Genomic DNA, 18,888 nt, shown 5'->3' on the forward strand with positions numbered 1-18,888 from the left:
CACACATGTGGTAAACAGGCATACATGCAGGAAAAAACATTCATAAATATAAAATAAAATTATATATGAAAAATAATAAGCAAGTGTGATCATAATTTTCAAAAACTCTGGGACATGATTAAGAGATAAAATCTTGAATCCCCAGAGTAGAAGAAGAAATTAAAATGCAAACTAAAGTCATAGAAAAAAAAAAACTATTCAATGAAGTTATAATGAACATATTCCTAAGTCTAGAGAAAGAAATCAACATCCAAGTCCATGAGTTATGTTTTTCACAGCAAAATACCCATATCGGATTTTATTATTACCAAAGAAAATGAGAAAATGCATTCTCCCAAAGACAATGAGATCTTTTGTAACCTTAGTTCATGTAGCTCCATCTGTAATCTAATCAGTGCACTGAGCTCTTGGTTGTTGGACACTGTGTGTGTTCAGCAGGGCCTGGGGTCTGGACTCCCATCATTCCTTTGCATTGCTGTATGTGCATCTGGCTTGATGGGAGGCCTACCCATCCAGCTCACAGGAAAAAGAACCAGGAATTAAGGGGGAAAAATAACTAGGGTATATTTAAAAACAGACCTCTCCAGTTGACATTCTGAAACAGCTAACAATGGTCTCTAACCGTCATCTGGTTTCCTTCCTCTGGCATCCCTTGAGACTTTACTCCTTGAACCTGGAGGAGGGAGTGCAGCACCAAGCATTAAATCTCCAGAGGGAGAGGTGTTAGCTAACCTGCTGCTGCTCATTCTGAATGCAATACACAGATTCTTAAGCCTCTTTATTATTCACGTCATGACGATTACAGGGGGCAGGGAGTTTAAGTCAAACTTGCATACTGAAATGATGAAAACACACAAAAACCCTATAAATAATCAATATCTCTGAGCTACCTGTTTCAACCAGGTCCAGTTTAATTCACTGCTAATAACCCTCCAGTCCATTTTGACTTTCTGCACTGTTTGAGCAGCTGCTTGACACCTTCATTTACTTCCTGTCAGCTGTCCCTTTGGAAAATCCGCATTGAAAGCAATTATCAAGGGACCCTTGATGTTATTGCACTCAAGGTGAGGAGCCTTCCCCTTTCTCCATACCCTGGCTCCTGACTGGTAAGCTTATCCTGGGAAATATGTACTTGTGACTATCCAAGTAAGTAACATACACCTCAAAGGCAACCACAGCCCCCTCTAGTGAGAGTACATTTGTGTACGATCATCCCCTTTCCTCTCAAATATCCCATGCTTGACAACTTTGATTTGGAGCCATTGGTCTCTGTATTCTCCATCCACATGAGGCTCACCTTCTCCAACAGAGGGGTACTCCAGATTCTCCATCCACATGAGGCTTACCCTCTTCCACCGTGGAGTACTCCGTGCCATCTCTACCCCCCAGATTCTATTTCTACTTCAAGTGTGTGTTCTTCATTCACTGGTTTGACTTGAGAGGACTCATTACAACCCAGCTCTTGGGTCATTTGGAAGCACCCCAGGCCCAGCTGTGTGGTTCACATCTCCCTCCTGTCAAAGGTTGCATTTCCATTTCCCAGGAGCCTTTCTGGCTACAGTCCTGTTTCTAACTAGTTCTACAAAATTTCCTGCATACACTTCTTCCAAAGTTCCTTCTCCATCTATGATGACGTCATTTCCTCTTAGATTTTTTTTTTTTTTCTGTCCTGCTGACAAGAGGTTCCTCCAAGTGTAAAGCCAAAACCTCCAAAGAGTGGGCAGGAAATATGTCCTTGGGAGCTCTGACTACCATCTTTCAAGCCTTCTTCACTGTAAGTGTCATGCTGTTTCCATGTTTCATTGTTTGGCAGAACCTCAGGAGCATTTATTACCCAGATCCTGGAATTTCTCCTCAGCTTGGGGATCATGAGCACTCAGGAGGCAGAGGTAGGTGGATCTCTGTGAGTTCAATGCCATCCCGGTCCACATAGTGAGTTCCAGGCCAGCCAGGGCTACATAGTGAAACCCTGTCTAAAGAATAATGATTATAAATACATATTCAGCAAAATTTTATGTACCTAATATCATAAAACAAACATTATTTGACATAAAGGGACAGATGGTGCCATAAAAATTATAGTGGTGGTTTTAATATTCCACTCTCTATAATAGATAATATGTGCAAAAAAAAAAAAAAAAAAAAAACCAACCAGTTAACAAACTAAAATCTAGTTAATTTGAACTATGAATCATAACAAATACCTAACCTACAGAATATTCTATCCTATAGCTATGGAACCCACATTCTTATCAGCTGGTTAGGGAACTTCCTCTAAAACAGATCACAGTTTAGAATGTAAAAGAAATATGAACACATTCCTGCCATGATAGACTATACCCCGGAACCGTGAGTCAAAGACAAGCCCTTTCTCCCTTAAGTCGCCTCTTTCAGGTAATCTGTCGCAATGATGACAGAGAGCGCTAATAGAAAAGTTTATGGCTGTGAGTGCTTACATTAGAAAATCAGATCTCAAGTTAACAATGTGAGGATATACCCCCAAGACCTTAGAAAAACAAGAGCAAGCCAAAGGCAGCATTAGTCTTAGAAAGTTGGCCTAGAGAGACAGCTCAGGGGTTACAAGTATGCATTGCTTTTCCAGAGGACCGGGTTGATTTGTAACACTCGTATCAGGCAGCTCACAACTACCAATGCCTCTGGCCTAAGTGGCCCCCGCATTCTCACACACATTCCCATACACACGACAAAAACAAAAACAAAAACAAAAAACTTTTTTTTCAAGACAGGGTTTCTCTGTGTAGTTTTGGTGCCTGGCCTGGATCTCACTCTGCAGACCAGGCTGGCCTCGAACTCACAGAGATCTACCTGGGATTAAAGGCATGTGCCACCACTGCCTGGCTAAAAAAAAAAAACAAAAACTTTTTTTAATTAATTTTTTTGATTAAAAAAAAACAACTTTTTAAAAAATGGCCAGGGCATGAATTAATTATATAGAGACAAAGAATGAAACAGAATCAGTTCTTTGAAAAACTAAGCAAGATGAACAAACCCTTAACCAAACTAACCAAAAGAGAGGAAAGAGCCAAATTAATGAAAGTAGAGATGGGAAATGGAACGTTGCCATGACCTGCATGGCTTTGGGATTGACTGTCTGGGGCACTGGGGATGAAGACACCACAGACATACATACAAAGAAGGCTGGGGTCAGGTGGACTGTGTACTCTGATGGGAACACACCAGCACCCCAGAAACTCTTAGATACAGCTGAAGGAGGAGGCGAATTAGCCAATTTTAGTAGGGGTCACTGTAGGAGAGCAGTCTCAGGCTGTAGTTATTCACTACAGGAGAAAGCTGTAGCTCATATTTCTACACACATCAACATCTGTACTTTGTTGCCCATGGGTCTGAGGCATTGGGATCTTTGACATGTCAATAATACAGATTCACTTAGGACTTCATCCACTCCTCACAGGACATTACAACAGACACCAGTGACATTTAGAGGGTTATTAGGGAATATTTTGAAAGCTGTATTACAAAAAGACAGAAAATCTAGAAGAACGGGATAAATTCTAAAATACATATTGTCTACAAAATCAATCAAAAGCATATAAGCAGATCTGGAATGAGATGGAACAGTACAAAAAGAAAAGCCGAGGCTGTATGGATAAAGCCAAATGCTGCCATGCTTTAAAGAACAAATACCAATGATTCTTAAACTTTTCCACAAAAGAGAAATAGAAAGGCACTAGAAAACATTTAATGAAGCCAGTGTTGCCTCAATTCCAAAGCCATAGAAAGCCATAATAATTCTCCTGATGAACATAGACACAAAATTCTCAATAAATACTTACAAACAAATTCAACAACATATTGAGAAATCATACACTATGATTAAGTAGTTCTCATTCTAGGAATCCAAAGATGGCTCAACATATTCAAATTAATAAATGTGAAATGACACCAGAGTACACTAACAACAAGAAATCACATGATCATCATAACAGGTGTGGAAAAGGCCTTTGTGCAAAACTGACAAAAACTAACCAGCAACCAGCACATCCTTCATCCTTCTACTAACATGGTGTGTGTGTGTGTGTGTGTGTGTGTGTGTGTGTGTGTGTGTGTGTTTGCATTTAATTGAGGTGGTGTGTGTGGAGCATGGATGGAGACTTATTTACTCTTCAGACTCTTGAAATTAGTACCAGACATCAACTATAGTCCCTTAAGAGATTAGTTTTTATAATTAAATTAATTATAAAACAAAATAATATTTTTTAAAAAAAGAAATAAAACCAGGTCTAAAGTTAGGAGGCCTAATTCCAATCCTGGAACACAAAATACTGTATAAGTATTCAAGGGAAAAGAGCCTTATTAATAATGTTGATTATAATACCTGTTTCATGGGGTTACTCAAAGGATCAAGTTATATTCAAATACAGCTGCACAATAACAAAGACAATGAAATAATGATAAGAAAGAGATTAATTTTTGCTGATATGGTAAGTCATAGCTATAATTCTAGTACTTGAAAAATGGAATCAGGAAAGGCCCTAGAGAGAAGGGGGAGGGGGAGGGAGAAAGGGAGGAAGGGAGAGAAGAAAGAAGGGAGGGAGGTAAGGAGAGAGAGACGCTAAATTTTTTTCTTGCTTAAAGTGGTCTTCCTGGCCTGAAACTAAATCTCCATGATGGAGTGCTTGCATAATATGCACAAAGCCCTGGGTTCAACACTCAGATAAATACTCAGATAAATAGGTAGGTAGGTAGGTAGGTAGGTAGGTAGGTAGGTAGGTAGATAGATGGATGGATGGATGGATGGATGGATGGATGGATGGATGGATGGATGGATGGATGGATGGATAGTGAATGGACAAATGGACAGACAGATAGATGATAGATAAATAAATAAAAATAATAGTGACCTTCCTTTTCAAAAAGAAAAAGTGAATGGTACATGTGTGCATGTACAGTGTCCTGTGTGTGTATGTGTGTGTGTGTGTGTGTGTGTGTGTGTGTGTGTGTGTGTGTGTGTGTGTGTGTGTGTGAGAGAGAGAGAGAGAGAGAGAGAGCTGGGATTTGAACTCAGTGTCTTGTGCATCCTAAGAAAGGGCTCCACCACCCAGCTGCACTCCCAGCCCAGTGGCACTAACCCTTATCAACCAATACAGCTAAAATAAAATGGCTTTGTTCTGATGTATTCTTCTATCTTTGTATCACCCCAGCTTCCTTTCCACTGAGGATGGCGTGGATTTCCTGATCCGCCTGCTCCATTTCCTGAGTGATGATATGCAGGCAGGTAACATCACACCCAGTTTTGTGTAGTGCTGGGGGTCAAACCCAGAGACTTCTGCATCCACTCTACCAACTAAGCCACATCACCAGACTGCTGTGCATTTTATGCTTTGTTCTAGAGCATTCTGCTTGAGTATTATTTCCTCATTTTCTCCAGATGATTTCCATTTTTCACATATACCTTTGGTCTCATACTTGCAAATATATATTGTAACTGTTTTCATTCTCTGTGATGTGGTGTCAAAAAGGTTCCTAATCCACGTCACTTAGGGACACCCCAAGAACATCCTGGTACCTTCTGCCTTGGGTGGGGTGAAATTCTTGGCAGCTAGGTTTTTATTCTCTTCATTCCAGAGGAGACCAGAGAAGAGAGGCCTTTTTCTGTCTCACTCTAGAAATGCTGACTCAAAACTACACCTGGAGAACTGGAGTTATGACCAATTACAATATAAGGAAGAGTCAGTGAAGCTTGGCCACTCCCTGATCCCTCTGGGTCCTCTCCACCCTTGACTAATTACAGAGATGACTCTATTCTCTTTCCTTTGCAATGTGCCAAAGCTCACAAATGAATGTGTGAAGGCTAATGAGATGGGTATTGACTCTACCCAAGCTTAGATGGTGGTATGAGAACACACAGTTCAATCCCTAAAGTAAGAAAGAAAAGAAAGTTTGTGTTAGAAGATGGAAAGCAAAGCAGAGAGATCATGTGCTCTCTATAAGAGAAAGATACTTTGTCAATATATATTTCTTGAACAGTGTTGTGGGTTAAATTATGTTTCCTTCTACAAATCCACGCTGAATCCTAACCCACAGCTATCTTAAAGTACAACTATATCTGCAGGTGGGTTCAGCCTGGCAGCTTGTGCTGCAGCCTGACTTTTTGTGTCTCCATACACATTTTGAGATTATTTCTCCTACATCTGTAAAATATCACCCTGGAATTTTTATTGGGGTTGCATTGCATTTGCAGATTGCTTTAGGTAGAATGGTCCTTTTTTTTTTTTTTTTTTTTTGGTTTTTCGAGACAGGGTTTCTCTGTGTAGCTTTGCGCCTTTCCTGGAACTCACTTGGTAGCCCAGGCTGGCCTCGAACTCACAGAGATCCACCTGCCTCTGCCTCCCGAGTGCTGGGATTAAAGGCATGTGCCACCACCACACAGCTAGAATGGTCATTTTTACAGTATTAATTTTTCCAATCCATGAGCACGGAAGTCCTTTCCATCTTCTAGTGTCTTTCTCCATTTCTTTCTTTAGTGTCTCAAGGTTTTCACTGTAGAGGTCTTTGTTTCCTTAGTTAGGTTTATTCCTATGCATTTCATTAATTGTGTAGCTATTGTGAACGGGATTGTTCCCCTGATATAGCTTTCAGTGTGTTTGACAATAGGTATATAGGAAGGCTACTGGTTATGTGTATTAATTCTGTATCTTGCCACTTTGCTGAGAGTGTTTATTAGCTCTTAGAGTTTTTGGTTGAGTCTTATGATCTCTTATATGTAGAATTATAACATCTGCAAATGGGGATACTTTCCCTTCTTGTTCTTTAATGCTCTAGCTCAGACTTCAAGCACTGTATTTAATAGGAGTGGAGGAGAGTGGACACTCTTGTCTTATTCCTGACTTTAGTGAGAATGCTTTGAATTCTTCTCCATTTAGCATAATATTGTCTATAGCCTGCTCATATATAACCTTTATTATGTTGAGATATGCTCCCCTCATTCCTAGCTTCTCCATGACTTTTTAAAAAAGATTTATTTATTATGTATACAGTATTCTGTCTGAATGTATCCCTGCCCACCAGAAGAGGGTGCCAGATCTCATTATAGATGGTTGTGACCCACCATGTGGTTCCTGGGAATTGAACTCAGGACCTCTGGAAGAGCAGCCAGTGCTCTTACATCTAAGCCATCTCTCCAGCCCCATCCATGACTTTTATTGCAGAGGAATCTTGAATTTTGTCAAAGGACTTTTCTGTATCTATTGAAATAACCATGTGATTTCTGTGTTTGATTATATTTACATGATGAACAACATTTATTGATTTACATATTGTAGTGGTTTGAAAGAAAATAGCCCCCAAAGGAAGTGGCATTATTAGGAGGTGTGGCCTTGTTGAAGGAAATGTGTGTGTCACTGTGGGATTTGATGTCTTTTTGTTCAAGCTTCCCTCACAGTGTAACAGCCAGTCGACTTCCTATTGCCTACAAGATGTAGGACTCTCAGCTCCAGCATCATGTCTGCCTGCACGCCACCATGCTTCCTGTCATGATAATAATGGACTGAACCTCTCAAACTGTAAGCAAGCCACCCCAACTGAATGTTTTACTTTATAAGATTTGCTGTGGTCATGGTATCTCTTCATAGTAATAAAAAACCCTAAGACACATATATTAATTAAGTCATCCTTGCTTTTCAGGAATAAAGTCAACTTGGTTGTGATGAGTAATCTTTTTTGGTGATCTTAAATTAGGTTTGCCAGTATTTTATTGAGAATTTTTGCATCTGCATTTATCAAGGAGCTTGGTCTGGAATTTTCTTTCATTGTTATATCTTTTTTTTTGGTTTGTCGAGACAGGGTTTCTCTGTGTAGCTTTGCTCCTTTCCTAGATCTCACTCTGTAGACCAGGCTGGCCTTGAACTCACAGAGATCCACCTGCCTCTGCCTCCTGAGTGCTGGGATGAAAGGCATGCGCCACCAACGCCCGGCCATTGTTATGTCTTTATCTGTTTTTGGTATTATGTTAATGAGAACTGGGGCACCTTCCTTCTTTTTCTGTTTCATGGAGTAACTCAGATAGTATTGGTATTAATTCTTTGAAGTGCTGATAAAATGCTATAGAGAATCCATCTGTTCACAGGCTTTTATTAGTTTGGAAACTTTCATTGCTGCTTCAATCTTGTTGTGGTTATGGATTTGCTTAGATCATTTATTTCTTCTTGTTGTAACTTTGGTATGTTCTATGTTGTAGAAGTTCATCTACTTCTTTTAGCTTTCCCAATTCGTGGAATAAAGGTTTTTGAGGTATGTCTTTATGATTTCCCGAATTTCATCGATATCTTTTGTAATGTCACTCACTAATTTGTGCACTGATTCTGATGATGCTTTCCCATTTGTTGCTTTGGGTTTGGGTTTGTTCTTGCTTTTCCAAGGCCTTAGGTGTATCATTAAGTTATTCATTTTACATATCTGAATTTTTTATGTAGGCTTTCGTCTTAGAACTGCTTTCACTGTTTTCCAAAGATGTTGGTATGCTCTTCATTTTCATTTCATTTCATCCAGGAATTTTTTTATTTCTTCAGTGACCCAATTTTCATTTTTTCAACTTTTGGTGGTTTCTATTTCTGTCTGTTTTGATCAAATAGAATATAGGAAGTTATTTCAATTTCCATGTATTTGTTGAGGTTTTCTTTGTACCCTAATATGTGGTCAATTTTGGAGAAAGTTCCAAATTTGCTGCTGAAAATAATGTGTATTCTTCAGTATTTTGGTGGAAGGTTCTATGCATTTCTGTTAGGTTCATTTGGTTTATGATGTCATTTAACTGCAGTATTTCTCTATTTTGTTTTTGTCTGGACACGCTGTCTGTTAGTGAAAAGGAGTATTGAAGTCATCCACTACTGCTGTGTTGAGGTTAATCTGTGGTTTTACAAGTAGTTATTGTTTTATGGTACACCTGTGTTTATTGCATATGTGTTTAGAACTGTAATATCATCTTGGTTTATCATTCCTCTAATGAATATATAATAACCTTCCTTTTCTCTGCTGGTCTATTTTATCAGACATTAGACTAGCCATTCCTGCATTCTTGCTTCCATTCACTCAGAATATTGTTTTCTAATTTTTTTTAAGATTTATTTATTTATTATGTATACAGAAGAGGGTACCAGATCTCATTACAGATGGTTGTGAGCCACCATGTGGTTACTGGGAATTAAACTAGGGACCTCTGGAAGAACAGTCAGTGCTCTTAACCTCTGAGCCATCTCTGCAGCCTAGAGGATGAGTTCTTTTGACTTAGAAACAGTGCTCAAGATAAGGGTCATGCCAGCTGTTCCCAAATAACCACCCAGAGACTTATTATTAATTATAAATGCTTGGCCAGTAGCTTAGGCTTGTTACCGACTATTTTACCTATTAACTCATATTTTATCTATGTTTTAACACATGGCTCGGTACTTTATCTCAGTATGGCATGTTTATCTCCTGCATTATCTGCATCTCCTCAAGACTCCTGAGACTCTGCCCTTCTTCCCAGCATTCTCCTAGTCTAGCTCTCCCACCCAGTCTCTTCCTGCCCAGCTATAGGCCAGTCAGCTCTTTATTAACCAATGAGAGTAATACATATATACAGTGTACAAAGACTGTTCCACAGAAGCTTGATAACAGTTTCAGTGGTTCAGTCCATTGTCATCATGGTGGGGATGCATGGCAAGCGTGCAGGCAGACATGATGCTAGAGCTGAAAGTCCTACATCTTACAGGCAACAGGATGTCAACCAACAAACTCAGCAGTGTCCTAAGCATGGGAAACCTCAAAGCCCACCCTCATAGTGACACATTTCCTCCAAGGCCATAGCCACTCCAACAAAGCCCCACCTCCTAATAGTGCTCACTCTCTCACTCCCTATGAGATTATGGGGGCCAATTACATTCAAACTACCACAGATAGACAGCTCTTTCTTTTAGGTGTGAGAAGTTTTCTTCCATGGTTTTATTGAAAATATTCTGTATGCCTTTAATGTTATCTTCTTCATCTATGCCCATAAGTTGAAAGTTTGTTGCTGTTTTATTTTAAACTATATCCCAAACCTCTCTATGTTCTGTTCACATTTCTTTGTAAATTTATCATTTTGGATCACTTGGTGAAGGTCAATGATTGAAGGTCAAGTGATCCAATTCCTCTGTTTTATCTTCCACCCCTAACACTGTTTCCACATGATCTATTATATATGAAGCTGCCCAATGAGGCCTGTGTTTGTTTTATTGAGTTTTTCATTTCCAGCATCACGCCAGCTTTACTCCACCAATTCTCTTTATTAAACTCTATTTTTGTGTCTTTGTTTGGGGTTTTTTTGTTTGTTTCTTTTTCTTTTCTTTTTTTTTTTTTTTTCCTTCAAGACAGGGCTTCTCCATGTAACCCTGGCTGTCCTGGAACTTGCTCTGTAGACGAAGCTGGCCTCAAACTCAGAGATCTGGCTGTCTCCCCTCCTGAGTGCCACTGCCTGGCTATTTATGTATCTTGAATGGACCACCTTATTTCATTCAGCTTGAGCTTTGTTCTCTGGTGTATATTCATATCTTCTTTGAGTTGTTTGAACACAGTTGTAGTCATTTTTTTAAATTCTTCAGAAGTTCTTCCAGGTCATTTTCATTGAGTGCATTACTACAGAGTTAGTAATTTGGGGGAGGGACATGTTACTGTTGTTTTCCATGTTGCTTATGTTTCTATGCTGGAATTTGCACATCTGGGGCACTTGGTTGGCTGAGTCCTTTTGTTCAAACCACTGTTGTTTGTTTTGGTTTTGTTTTTTGTTTTGTTTTGTTGTGTTTTTTCGAGACAGGGTTTCTCTGTGTAGTTTTGGTGCCTGTCCTAGAACTCGATCTGTAGACAAGGCTGGCCTTGAACTCACAGAGATCACTGGTTCTACCTCTCAAGTGCTGGGATTAAAGGCATGCACCACCGATGCCTGGCCACTGTTGTTGTTTTTAAGATTTTAAAACTTTTGATCATTTGCATGTGTTATCAGAGGTCAGACAGTGTGTCAGAAACCCTGTAGCTGGAGTTACAGGCTGATATGAGGCACCCAACATGGGTGCTGGCAACCCAAATCAAGTCCTCTGCAAGAGCAGTACATGCTGTTAACTATGAGCCATCTCTCCAGCCCCTCACATCCCTTCTTTCAATGGAGGATGTCTACAATGTTTAGGAGAGGACCAAATTGTAGGGTGGCTGAGATGGTATTTTCTTCTGTGTGACTAGTAACTAAGAGTTGTAAGTTCATCTCTTGTGAGTCCACTGCCACTTTCCATTGTCAGCACAAACCTGGTCTTCTCATCCACTGGATTCTGACATGATTCTTTAGTCAGCTTTACTATGACCTTCGATCCATATGCCTCTTTTATCTGTAGAACTCCAGATATGCCTAAGCATATTACCTACTTCCTTGAGTCTCCGACTTTCCCCGAGTTTTGAAAACCCAGCCTGTGCGCCCCCTTAACCTAGCCCTGGGTTCATTACTTTGTCTACCTGGAATGCCCTCAAATGTCCCAGCTCTGACCTTCTCCCAGAGTCTATAGTAGCTTCCTGTGCTTTCATATACCCTTGAATTTAAGTCTTTGTTACACTCTCTGAAATGCATTTGTTTTCTTGGGACAAACTCTATTAGTTTATCAGACCAATGGTAGTCCTTAGAGCAGGACTGAGATGGGTGGACTGCTGAGAAAAGAACCACGGGGGCTGTAGAAAACTTCCAATGTTAAGAGTCATCACAAGTATCATGCTAGAAGCTGCCTCCTGACCTGGCCGATAGGCCGTGGGAGTCAACAAAATAGCTGGCCCTCAGACTTCCGGGAAGTTTATTCTCTGTAGGCATGGGGTAGCACATGGGTAATGTCTGCTGCTCCCAGTTTGAGGGCATGCCTTCATTCCACCCTTAAGTTTGTACCGTGAGCAAAGAGAAAGCACTGGGCAGAGGAAGTGGCTTCTGCTTTGGCCTCTGATCCCACTTTCCAGTGACGGGACTCTTAAGTCACCACAGGAAAGTTTCTCCCCCTTTCTCTAGCCAGGCTTCTCCTGAAGCTCCTGGGAAACAAACATACAGGATGCAGGGTTGCTTCAGGACTGGAAGGTGCAGAATGAGGCCAATTTTGCCCATGAACAGACACTGGGGCATCCCTACATCTGTTTACTTTCTCAGTCTGTTGATTTCAGCATAGATTAGGGCAAAGCACCCTCTAGGTCCCTTAATCATGAGTAAGTAATGGTCTTGATCCCTCCCAGCACCCACATGGCTAGGCAGAACCATCTGTAACTCCAGTTCCAGGGGACCTGACGCCCTCTTCTGGCCTTCTCAGACAGAGCATACATGAGGTGTACAGACATATGCATGCAGTCAAAACGTCCACACATATAAAAATAAAATAATTTATTTTTTTGTAATAAAATTTTAATATAGAAAAAGGGAGGAAGGACATCTTGGTAACTAATCGTTAGTACAATCCAAACTGAATTTTCTTGTCCTTGCCTCTGCAAAACTGCACTTCCCTGTCTACATCCCCTTAACTACAGAATACAGCAAGTTTCCCACAGTTCTACAAACATGTGCCCAGCTTTCTAACATTTGTTAACTCTCTATATGTCAGTTATCATGTAGCCAGGTCCATTTATCCTGCAAAATGTCTTTGTTTTTATTATTTTTTATATGTGTGTGGGTGTATACCGACACAGGCAAAATTCCATTTCACCATTTTATTTTGAGCTGAAGATCGAACCCAGGGCCTTGCGCTTGCTAGGCAAGCACTCTACCACTGAGCTAAATCCCCAACCCTTACTTCATTTTAGTTAAGGTCTCACTATGTAGCTTTGGCTGTCCAGAAACTTACTATTGTGGACCAGGCTGGCTTTGAACTCAGGGATCTTTTTGCCTCTGAGTGCTGGAATTAAAGGTGTGCACAACCTTGCCCAGCTAAAAAGCTGAAATTTAGACTCAGCTCTAACTGGAATTTTCCCACTAGATCTGTCAAATAGTTAGGTCAGTGTGGTAGTATTGTATTCCCTGAAATATTGTGCACGCTAATGAACTTATCTGGGGTCAGAGACAGAACAGCCACAATATTAAACATGAGGATAGGCAGTGGTAGCACACGCCTTTAATCCTAGCACTCCAGAGGCAGAAATCCATCTGTTCAAGGATACAGCCAAGCATGGTGGCTCATGCCTTTAATCCCAGGGAGTGATGGTAGAAAGCAGAAAGGTATATAAGGTGTGAGGACCAGAAACTAGAAGCATTTGGCTGGTTAAGCTTTCAGGCTTTGGAGCAGCAGTTCAGCTGAGATCCATTTGGATAAGGACTCAGAGGCTTCCAGTCTGAGGAAACAGGACCAGCTAAGGAACTGGCAAGGTGAGGAAGCTGTGGTTTGTTCTGGTTCTCTGATCTTCCAGCATTCACCCCAATAACTGGCCTCAGGTTTGATTTTATTAATAAGACCTTCTAAGATTCATGCTACAGGTCAGTTTAACCAAGACAGAGTACAGAGACAACTGAAGCATTTACTGGCTTCATTAGGAACTCGTCCAGCTGGGAACCCCAAGAACACTGTATTTATGCTACCAAGAGTTGGCTCTGCTCAGTCAGACCGAGAACCACTTAGAATTAGACTTCAGGTTCCTTCTCAGAGATTCTATACATGAAGTGGTCCAAAATTATTGTAACCCCCACAAGCTGAAACATAAACTGAATTTGTTCATTGTGGCCAACAAATATTTACACATGTTGCTTTTGTCTGGCTAATCTTAGCATTGTGTTCTCACTCAAATGGATTATCTTGTAGAGTTAGGGATGAAATAGGGGAATGGAGTGAAAATATTTAAGACTATCAAAATGGCTTTGGAACTAAATTGCATTGAATTCTTGGCAGCCTTTATTTCCTTCAGGCTTTCGTTATGATCTCATATCCTATAGTTACCCTGAATATGAGGTTGGATTATATTTCCCAAGTGTGTGTTCAAATATTCAACTGATTTTATTAAACAAGTGCAAATGACTTTGCTCTTTCTGTTGGCACTTTGCAGCCACTAGATAGTAATTAGACGTGGCAGTTCTTATCCTGGCACATCCATTCTCCTCCAGCTGTCTTGGGCCAGATCCCAGGACAATTCCTGACTGTGTTGAGAAAGGCAGCAATCTTTTTCTAACTCCTATCTTTTCTGCTGATTCTGATAACTAACCACATGACCACTTTCAAGTTGGAACCTCACTATGGTATGGTCCCTGTTACTCTCCACAGAGTCCTAACCACAAGGATTCCTTCTTTCTCCAGGAATGGTAATGTGCTCAAATAACTTTCAATTGGTCACTCTAAAGATTCTAAGCAAAGCTAATGTTCTTATATTAGAATTATTTGGATGCATCTAAAAATAACAAACATATATAAGCAAAGAGGGAGTTTTACTAAAAGAATATCAGGATACTACATGTAGCTAAGACAAGGTACATTGTAATGGAAGCAAATATGACCATCAAATGCTTGAGAGAGCAGTATACCTGCTTGTATGACAAAATATTCAAGAGACAAGCTACAGAACACCTGCTTTTTAATGATTCAATTGGCTTACATACTCCACACAGGTGTGGGGTGCACACCTGCACCCCAGCTCTCAGGAGATGGAAGTAGGAAAGAAGAAGTTCAAGCGCATCCTCAACTATGTGGGGAATTTGAGGCCAGTTTTGGCTACCTTAGACCCTACCTCAAAAACACCCACACATACAAGGAAGAAATACTAAACAATCCAGCCTAGTGCTACACATGTAACACAAGCATCTGAGAGGTGAAGCCAATTAGACTGTGTTCAAAGCCAGCCTCTGCTATGTAGGATGCATGAGACATTGTCTTAGAAAGATAAAGAAACATAAATATGCTGAAAATATAAAAGAAAATGCTAAACAGTGATTTCCTCTAGATTGTGGCTCTCAACCTTCCTAATGCTACGATCCTTTAATACAGTTCCTCATGTTGTGGTGATTCCCCAACCATAAAATTACTTTGTTACTTCATAACTGTAATTTTGTTATTGTTATGAGTTGTAATCTAAGTATCTGTATTTTCTGATGGTCTTAGGTGACCTTTGTGGAAATGTTGTGGGGTCGCGACCCATAGGTTGAAAATCTCTGCTCTAAAGTAAGGCCAACAGAAGGCAAGCAACAGCAATATACTTTAATATAGTCTCTTCTACTGAAAATAGTGTCTATGTAAGTCCTAAAGCATCCTGTAAGAAAACTCATTGATGCCAGGCAGTGGTGGTGCACACCTTTAATCCCAGCTCTCAGGAGGCAGAGGCAGGTGGATCTCTGTGAGTTTGAGGCCAGGAAAGTCAGGACTACACAAAGGAACTGTCTTGAAAACTAAAAACAGGGGTTGGGGATTTAGCTCAGTGGTAGAGTGCTTGCCTAGCAAGCGCAAGGCCCTGGGTTTGGTCCTCAGCTCTGGCAAAAAAGAAAGAAAGAAAAAAAGAAAAACAAAAACAAGAAAGCTCAGTGAGAAACAGTAGGGCTACAGTGTAGAAACCATAATAGCCCCCTCCCCTATTGGTGAAATTATTAAGGCCGCTCCACGTAGTTAAAAGGGAGGTTTATTTTGTGGGGTACTTACAAATGAGGGGGTAGGTTACAGGGTCTGACAAGGGTATAGTACAGTCCAGCCGTGTTCTCTGGAGAACTCTGCTCGGTCTACCTCCAGCGTCCAGAGTCCGGGAACCAAGAGAGTGACCTCTTCCCGATTCTTGGTCTTCCGCTTCCTCCTCCGCCCTGCCTTGTGGGTGTGACCATTACCAAAGCCTCAATGGGGGTTGGAACTTCCAGGCCAATGCTGGGATGGCTATCCACTACACTTCCCCACTCCCATATTAAAAATACAGCTACTAAGTAGTCCAGCAATTGCATGTTAAGGTATTTATCAAAAAGAACAGAAATTGGATCTTTTAAAGAGCTCTGTTCCCAGGGCTGCAGAAATGACTCAGTGGCTAAGAGTTCCAGGACAGCCAGGGCTGTTACACAGAAATACTGTCTTGAAAAATTAATCGATCTGTGTGTGTGTGTGTGTGTGTGTGTGTGTGTGTGTGTGTGTGTGTGAGAGAGAGAGAGAGAGAGAGAGAGAGAGAGAGAGAGACAGACAGAGAGAGACAGACAGAGACAGACAGAGACAGAGAGAGCGAGCCTGTGAAGGCCAGAAGTAGGTGTCATCTGATTCTATGGATTAGGAGTTACAGGTGGTTGTAAACCACCTATGTCTGCTAGAAACACAACTCAGGTCCTCCGCAAGAGCAGCAGTTGCTCTTATCCACTGAGTTTTCCCAACCCCTTTATTTTAAAAATCTTGACAAAAAATAAAATTATGCCAGGTATGTTGGTGCCTGCCTTTAATCCCAGCACTCTGGAGGCAGATCTCTGTGAGTTTGAAGCCAGCTTGGTCTTTGAACCAGATCCAGACCAGCCCGAGATACACAATGATACTCTATCTCAAAAATAAAATAAATGATAAGGAATGTAGTTGGGTAGCTGGCTTCTAGCCTCTACTTTTTGGATCCACTTCAGTACCTAAAAGCCAATTTGTTGATTGGCTCAGAGCCAGAAACTGCACAAAACAGGGTAATATTAGGTCCCAGTTATACAATACACATATAGCCTTTGATTTAGTAAATCTGGGATTTGTTTTTCCTATCAAGAAAGAGAACCAGAAATGTTCCCACACCTGGGGCATAGACAATATTTAGTTTTGTCCTGGTTATCTTTACATCAGTGATATTCAAGTATGTCCCACAAAACATCCCTCAACCATCTAGTTTCAGTTAACCACAATCAACTGGTCTGAAAGTATTAAATGGAATATCCCAGGAGTCAACAGTTCCTGAATTTTAGTTTTGTAACGCTGGGGATGGAAGCCCTTGTACAAGTGAAGTATGCACTTTACCATAGAACTACACTCCATCTCATAAGTTTCAAGTTGCACACGTCTGTGTATCAAGACAAAATCTTGTGCTATCCGGCTGCCCAACCCCAGCGACCCCTCTCAGTTGCACACCAATGCTGTGCATACTACCTGTTTCCTCGAGAGGGTAGTTCTCTTGCTTTACTGCTGTATCACTCAGTGCTGTGTCTCAGTGACCTTCATTTCACTGATAATCGCCCAAAGCACAAGAATGATGCAAGGAGGTGCACCAAGACACAAAATTCGGAGAGACCAATTCTGGAAAGACCAGAATCTACAGGAATCAGTACTGTCTGTTGTTTCAGGAATCTACTGTTCTTGGGACTTTAAGCTCCTTGGATGAATTTCAAAATCCATTCTGTGATGTGCTAACTGGGTAGAATGAGCATGAAGTAGCTAACACAAATGGAAACCCTGCTGAGATGTGTTCTTTGTAGATGTAAAGTCTGCAAAGACGTAGGATTCCGCCATTCCTCTATTTTTAGGAGGCCAGTGGTCAAGGTATGCTAAAACACACCCTATAAAGTAAATGTGCCTACACTTGTCATCACTTGTTATTAGGAAGCTAACACTACCTGGTGAAGGTACCACAACCCAGCCAGAAACACTGCTTCAACATTTCTTTATATTCAATGATTGGGAGACATTGCTAAATCTGAGTAGGCCTTACAAATGGAACTGTATGCGGCAAATCCTAAAAGCACAAAACATGTCAGTGGTAATGACATAGGGAATTTCCGCGAACCATGAAATCATGAAGAGGTTCCTTAAATGTGTAAAGTAGGTCTGTGTCCAGTTAAGGAGTGGAACATGGTTGCCATGGGGATGATACCCAGTGCCTTCAAAGGAAAGTGGATGCAACTAGTACATGTGGCTTACAGCCTCTAGCACTCCTGACCCTTTGCACGGGTCCGATAAGGATTCCTACCGCATACTAATCAGGCCACTTCTACCCAAGCAGTGCTGGAGCATCTAAAGGGCAACCTGCTCAGGTTGGTGGGCTTACCTGCACATGAAGTCTGTTCTCTCTGCTCTCCAAAAGCATTCCTATCTACTCCTTTTTCCTTTCCCTTGTATCTTTTCCTCAAAACTCTCTTGACCACCCAGGGTTTCATTAGCACTCTCCTATCCATACAAATGTCATAAACAAGCCCAGAGCTGCTGCCACCTACCCTAATGAGGCCTTGCCCTCAATCTACAGTCCTCCTGTGAAACTGGAGATGACTACAGGGAACTGCCATGAACAAGCAAAACTCCTGAACCGCTCACTGGGCGGTGGTGGCGCACGCCTGTAATCCCAGCACTCAGGAGGCAGAGGCAGGCAGATCTCTGTGAGTTCAAGGCCAGCCTGGTCTCCAAAGCGAGTTCCAGGAAAGGTGCAAAGCTACACCAAGAAACCCTAACTTGAAAAAAACAAAAACAAACAAAAATCCTCCTGAACCTGTCAAAGGTCACCTGTAATAAAGGACTCTGAAGAAATCTGATGCCTTTAGTGTTTTTTGTTATACTCAAGTATCTTACCATGAAGGGTGGCTTTCTATTTACTGGTTTAATTAGGCTAACTTTATAAACTATCAACTCCTACTCCTTTTGGACTGTGCTGTGTTACCAGAGTCTCAAACCATGGGTAATTTCATACGACATTCAATCTACTTAATCTTCAACAGAAATGTTTTCTACAAAACAGGATCCAAAAATGACTTTTACTCCTTAAAATCATGGCAACCCCAGGCTCAGACAATTAAAGTTACAGCATCTACATGAGAAATAATTTCAGTGCTGTGATATTGCTGGTTCTGTAATACTTCTCACTGGACTGTTAACTTTAGGATTCCACTGATCTGTATTGCTGTATTGTTAACCAGACAGTTAAACATCGGGGCATGCCTGTGAGCTGAGGTGGGAAGCACCCCTCTTCCCCCATGTACTAAACGAG

The 18,888-nt window shown here is 41.0% G+C and overlaps 1 pseudogene; it reads right to left on the reverse strand.

The window, feature by feature from the left end:
* Positions 1 to 910: 910 nt before the first annotated feature.
* Positions 911 to 17,885, reverse strand: LOC118580273 (annotated as a pseudogene).
* Between the last annotated feature and the right edge of the window lie 1,003 nt (positions 17,886 to 18,888).

This window comes from Onychomys torridus, chromosome 3 (assembly GCF_903995425.1).
Source record: "Onychomys torridus chromosome 3, mOncTor1.1, whole genome shotgun sequence".
Classification (NCBI taxonomy): domain Eukaryota; kingdom Metazoa; phylum Chordata; class Mammalia; order Rodentia; family Cricetidae; genus Onychomys; species Onychomys torridus.